This window comes from Hibiscus syriacus, unplaced genomic scaffold, assembly GCF_006381635.1.
Source record: "Hibiscus syriacus cultivar Baekdansim isolate YM2019G1 unplaced genomic scaffold, ASM638163v2 tig00110630_pilon, whole genome shotgun sequence".
Taxonomy (NCBI): Eukaryota; Viridiplantae; Streptophyta; class Magnoliopsida; order Malvales; family Malvaceae; genus Hibiscus; species Hibiscus syriacus.
Genome location: NW_024062805.1, coordinates 191,839 through 198,748, shown reverse-complemented (window position 1 = coordinate 198,748; position 6,910 = coordinate 191,839). Strand labels below are relative to the sequence as shown.

At 31.2% G+C, this 6,910-nt stretch overlaps 1 pseudogene; it reads left to right on the top strand.

Moving 5' to 3' along the window:
* The first annotated feature begins 4,840 nt into the window (after positions 1-4,840).
* On the top strand, positions 4,841-6,499 carry LOC120136437 (annotated as a pseudogene).
* Positions 6,500-6,910: the final 411 nt, after the last annotated feature.

Below are 6,910 nucleotides of genomic sequence, written 5' to 3'. Positions count from 1 at the left end.
AACGGCTGATCGGTTTGCTTCAGATTGGACCGGATCGGGTCGGGTCGGGCAAGCGGGTCAAGTCGAGCATATGGGTCAGATCGAATCGGCCCGTTTCTAGAAACCCACCAATCGATGAGACTTCCCTATATGCAGCAACGACACGTAGGGGCATGTGCAGGGCCTTCGGGGGTTGGAAACTTTATGGAAAAAATCCTAAAAATTATTTTCAAGCATTTAAAGGTACTTACTAGCCTCGGTTCACAACGGTGAATGACAGAGAGCTCGATTTGATAACGTCAAGAATTTACTTTACTCACCCCTTCACACGCTGGCGACAACGAGAACGAGATGACCACCATTAAACTCAGAATGATGTAAGAAACATCATGGTAAGGGCGGTGTTGATCATGGAGCAACAGTCAGAAGTCAAACAACAATCAAAGTTTATAGGCTAAAAAGGAAGATTTGAAGAGAGAGAAAAAATGAATTTCAAAAACGGAAACGATTGAATTTTGGGGTTTTAACCCAATAAAAAGAAAATGGGTAAATTACACTATAGGTCCTCAAATTTTGGTTTCTTTTTGGTTTGGGTATAAATTTAATTGAAATTTCATCTTGGTCCCCGAATTTAATTAAAATTTTAATTTAATCCTAAAAAATTAAAAAAAAATTCTTATTTCTAATTCTTTCTACACCTAATTTTTATGTCATTTTAAGTCCATTTTTTTTTACTAAATTTGAATTACATTTTCCTCTAACAATAAAAGATACATATGTAACATCAGTTTCTATTTTTAACATTAAATATACTGTTTTATAATTTAATATCTCACTTTTGTATCTTATTCAATTTGATTTTTTTTAATTGTTTTGTAAATTTTTATCCTCATCAATTCATTGACTCTTTTATACTCTCGTCAATATTCTTCCCAAAAATAATTTTTTTTAAATGAAAATCATAAATATATTTTATAATTATATATGAAATTTGATTTATTAAATAATATTACAATGCAAACAAAATATATATATATATTATATAGTTAGAGAAAGTACTTAAATTGGATCCCTACAATGCAAAGAAAATATGAATATATATATATACAGTTAGAGAAAGTGTTTAAATTGGATTCCTCCACACCGTAACATTATGAATGTTTACAATTAAATTTGAACATAACCTCAAAAATTTGACTCAAATTTTATAAAATTGACACGATTAAAAGATTTAAATAAAACTTCAATCATAAAATAGAATTTATAAACTCAATAACTTAACTTTTTTAACTCGATCACTATTGTTATTAACACTCGGAAAAGAACAGTGACGGAATATTACAAAAACAAAGCTCATAGCATTCACTACATGACTGAGCCAGCTCACTTTGGATCTCAAACCCAAAACCAACAGGTAAGAACAAAAGAAGGAGCCTACTGCCTTGGAGTTTTGGGCCACAAATTTAGAGATTCAAATAGGTTATGTAACAAATTTCTATCAAGGGCGATGACATTATAACAAACAACCAAAATGATACTTCTTCATTATATTATTGGAACATTTCATTTTTAAAAACAGTTTTTTTTAAAATATTTCATCCTCATTAGTTTCTTAAAAGTTCTGAATTAGAACAACTATATTTATAGAGATTATATGCATCATCAATAGATTAATTTTTTTTTGGATTAACATTATCTTATAAACCCCTTATATTATTAAAAAATATTTTTTTCTCACATGTGTTCAAATTTTAATTTAAAGATATAATAACCCTTTAAAATATCAATATTGAACGCTTATTTTTTAAGATATAATAACTAATTTTAGGTATCAATAATGGTAAAAGAGTCACGTTAGCGCTCCGACATAGCACCAAACTAGGTGCACCTACCCACTATATTAATGGTCACATTACTTAAAATCGTTTTTAGATATTTAAAAATAAAAAAAATGTAAAGAAAGTTGATGAATCCTCAATCAAAGAGTATAAAAAAAGATTTTCATTTAATTTGAGAATTTTATTTAATTTATTAATAGATCAATCTAAATCAAATATTATAACAAATAAAAAAATTATATATTTAGTATCTCAACTATCACTTCTACTCCGTTTTGGGCACTTAACTTTTTTTTTTCAAACCGATACTTGGTGATCAAACCTTAATAAAATAACAGTGATGCTGACGTGTCATAATAAGGTAATGTCACATCATTATTAAAAAAATAAAAATAATGTCAATAGTTTTGTTAATTTTTTTTAACGACGAGTGACTAAAGGAAACTAAAACGTAATATTAGATATGATTATGAAAAAATAGTTAGATGACTAAAACAAAACAAATGTGATAGTTAGATATGATTCTTCTATTTATTTAAGATTATTGCAAGTGATAATATATATTCTAAACACTCTCAACTATTTGACGGTGAATGCTCAAATACCTTGCAATCGTTGGTGTTCGATTTAAACCTCTAGAAATAATAACTATCCTTTAACTATTGAGTAGTTTGATTCGTGATGATTGCTCTAATTTAACATCCTATCTTGTTATAACAATTTATAGTTAACAACAATAACAAATTTTTAAATATAAATATTTAGACATATGTTTCTCGTTTTGAATCATTATAATTTTTCTGTTTGGGTTCCTATTCCTCGACAAACGATCTGATTAATTTAAAGGTAATATTTTGACAAAATTGCAACGCATGTGAATAAAATCTTTAAACAAACCCTATCTCGGATTTTCAACATTGTATGCTTGATTAAGTCGTAAGGACAATATTGTTTTTTTATTAACAAATTACTTAAATTAATATAAGATCGGCAGTCGTTTACTTTAGGCTTATATAATAAAAAAGACTCTTAATCTTTATTGCATACTCATAAAAGTCTTTAATTTAGTTAATTGGCATAATTTAATTTATTTTAAAATTAATATATCAAAAATCCAATGATAGTAAAAAGACTTATATGGACGTCTACTTATAAAACCAAGTGTATCTTATTAAAACTATTTCTAATCTAATAAAAATTATATATATATATATATATATAAGAAAAAAAATTCTAATAAAATTATTGCTCGTATTTAAAGAAGAATTAATATTTTATATTTTAGTACAATTTTTACAGTTTTAACTTTAAAAGATTATTAGAATGAAATTATTTTAGTACGATCGAAATTTGATTCCCAAAGAAATGCAACTCAACTTTGTGACTCATTCATCTCAGCATAATTCTTCAAGTCATTTAATTATCATTTTAGTTATAAATTTATTATGTTAAAGAGAATGTTGTTTTTCTTAAATATCTTAAGTTCAAGTAACTTATATATATAGGGTATATGTATTTATCAATTGGTTAAGATTTTTTTAATAAATATTACATTGTATAAAAAAGACTAAAATTGATTAAAAGAATATTAAATATAAATGAATTTTAAATTAAGATTGACTTGATAAAATTTGTAACATTCAGAGATTAAGAATCAAACTAATATAACAATATTTAGGTAATTAAGAAATAAGAAGGGGACAGCATAACATTGCAATAATTTTTTATATTATTATAATATTTCATAAATTATAAAACGTTATTTTTTCTTTAAATATATGTAAGAATTTTTAGTTTAATTTTTTATTCAAACCTCTGATTTCTTAATAAAGGTCTAAATTTTTAGTTTAGTGATTGTCTGATTGAGATATGCGATCTGCAATTATTTAATGTAACGTAGCAATATACATAAAAGAAGTTGAATATTTAAAGTTGAATCCTTTCGTATTGATGTAAATTGAGTTTTAATAATGATTATATTAAAAGAATTAGTATTGAATCACACGAGATTGTTTTGTCAAAAGTGATACTTGGATTATTATTATTATTTTTATTATTATTATTATTACGGCTAAAGTACATAAATGGTCCATACACTATACGATATTGTTTTGTTGAGTCTTTCGATTATGAAAAGTTAAAAAAATGGCCAACTAACTATAAATATTGTTTTGTTTAGCCCATCAACTATTAAAAGTTACAAGATGATCACTCGACTATTCATTATGTACCAAACTCTTTTTTCGTTAAAAAATTAACGATCGTCTGAGCTGGACATTAACATTCTGTCTGAGATATGATAGTTGTTTGAGATTATGAGGTCATATTTTATCATATCTTAGTCAGTAGGTTAACATCTAGCTCATTCTGTCGTCAATTTTTTAACGGAAAAGGACGAGTTTGGAACATATGAATAATCGGGTGACCATTTAGTAACATTTAATAGTCCAGGAACTCACAAAGCAATGTTTATAGTCGAAAGATCATTATGTAACTTTTAAAAGTTGGAGGACTCAATAAAATAGTATCTTATAGTCGAAGGATCAATTGAGTACTTTACCATATTATTATTTATTTAATTAAATAATACATTGTTGATTGCTACTCCTTCATTTATGGTCAATAATTTTGTTTTACATGTATCATTGTTTCAAAATTAATACCGTAGTTTCAGAATGCCTATTTTAGCCACTAATTTATCAACAATTATCTAACCAAACGAAACCACATTCATTAATCTTGGATTTATGATTAGATTCATATAAAGATAATCGTAAAATTTTAAGTTAACCGATGAATTTTTAAAACTTTAAAACAAGATAAATTTATTATAAAAAACAAAAATAAATTATCTATTAAAAGTGCATCCTATATGATCGCTACCATTAAAACTTATTCTTTCACGTATTATCATTTTGATTTATATTTAAGGGTCTCCATCTGTGCAGCAAATAAGTGATTAACCAAAGAAAACAAGGACCTTCTAGCGTCTTCATTGCAATTTGCAACAATTGATCAGTTATATGGGCATCTGTCCAGAAGTTTCTCGGAATCAATATTCTCACCGTTGGATCATCGTACTGACAGGTGTACGGTACAAATTTCCTACATTTCCGGACCCGTAATAAAAAATATTTTGCATTTACTGGCCAGGTTCATCGGTGAGCTTTCTATTTAAACAGCTTCTACCATCTCTTTGTCCACAAGGAGGAAAAAAACCCGTAGTAAAGCAATTTCCATAAGAGTTATCTTCAGTCCTCTTAATTATAGTCATCCCTCATTGTCCTCTTCCCTACATTTTTCATGGCTCCGAACTGGTTCCTTCCGGTGATAAAACCAACGTTTTAGCTAAACAGGTCACCTTGCGCAATCGTGCTTACGTCACGTTCCTGGCCGGAAATGGGGACTACGTGAAAGGCGTCGTGGGGTTAGCCAAAGGGTTAAGGAAGGTGAAATCGGCGTACCCTTTAGTGGTCGCCGTTTTACCCGACGTGCCCGAGGAGCATAGGCGGATCCTGATGAATCAGGGCTGCATCGTACGAGAGATCGAACCAGTTTATCCGCCCGAGAACCATACCCGGTTCGCCATGGCTTACTACGTCATCAATTACTCCAAGCTCCGTATTTGGGAGGTACGTTGTTCGCCACTTTCAATCGTGGTTAATTTTCTGAGTTCATTGACCATGATTTGACGTTTACTCGCGTTACTTTTATTTAACAATTTTTAATTAACGTGGTGCGCGCAGTTCGTGGATTACAGTAAGATGATATACCTGGACGGCGACATTCAGGTATACGACAACATTGATCACCTGTTTGATTTGCCTGATGGACATTTCTACGCCGTGATGGACTGTTTCTGCGAGAAAACTTGGAGCCACACTCCACAGTACAAGATCGGTTACTGCCAACAGTGTCCCGACAAGGTGAAGTGGCCTTCCGAGATGGGTAATCCCCTTCTCTTTACTTCAATGCCGGAATGTTCGTGTTCGAGCCTAGCCTTACGACCTATGAATCGCTATTGAAGACTCTCAAAATCACAACCCCAACCCCATTTGCGGAACAGGACTTTTTGAACATGTTCTTTAAGGACATTTACAAACCGATTCCTTTAATTTACAACCTTGTTCTTGCCATGTTATGGCGTCATCCCGAGAATGTTGAGCTTGAAAAGGTGAAAGTCGTTCACTATTGTGCAGCGGTAAGTACACATATTTCACTCTCCTGTTTTTTTTTGGTGCTAATGTTTATGTGTTGGTCTCGGTCGTGATTACGATGGTGTGATGGGATTAAACAGGGATCGAAGCCGTGGAGGTACACAGGGAAAGAAGACAACATGCAAAGAGAAGACATCAAGATGCTTGTGCAGAAATGGTGGGACGTTTACAAAGACGAATCACTTGATTACAACGAGTCCACTGCTGCTGAAGGAGAGACGGAGCCTAATAGCCTGCAACCGTTCCTGGCGGCACTCTCAGAAGCCGGTCCCGTTCAATTCGTGGCCGCCCCATCAGCGGCGTAAAAACTGACGGCTCTTTTTTTTATTACGATGATAAAGAAAAATCGTTCCAAGATGTAAAAATTATTGTTCAAAGCTTCTAGGTTTTGGGGTTTTTTCCACTATTAATGTTGGTGGGCTATTGTGAAAGAAAGTCAACTGCCAACTTGACTCGTGGGGTCAAGAGTTGGATGCGTCTGTTAGTGTTCCTTTCACAAAAGAGTCTTGTCAATGAAATGTGTCTGCATAATGTGGAATTGTAATCTTAATTTTGCAGAAATGGTAACATGAAAAATACAGAACAAGTTTGTGAAACACAACAGCAGTTAAATTACCAATTGCCGTAAAATGAAATCCATATATACTTTTATATATAGACCTTTTTTTTTTCAAATGAAAACACTGTGTTAGCAGTGATTGTGCCTTCTCCTCAGGGAAAGCCTGATCGGAACTAAGAATTCTTTGAACTTCATTTGGCGGCTGCTGAATTTCCGACATCCCAGGTTTGCACCACGCCCGAGGTCGACCATTTTGTCGGTGACTCTGTTCGTTTCACGGACAGAAACAGATTTAAGATTTTAGTTAAAAGGGAATA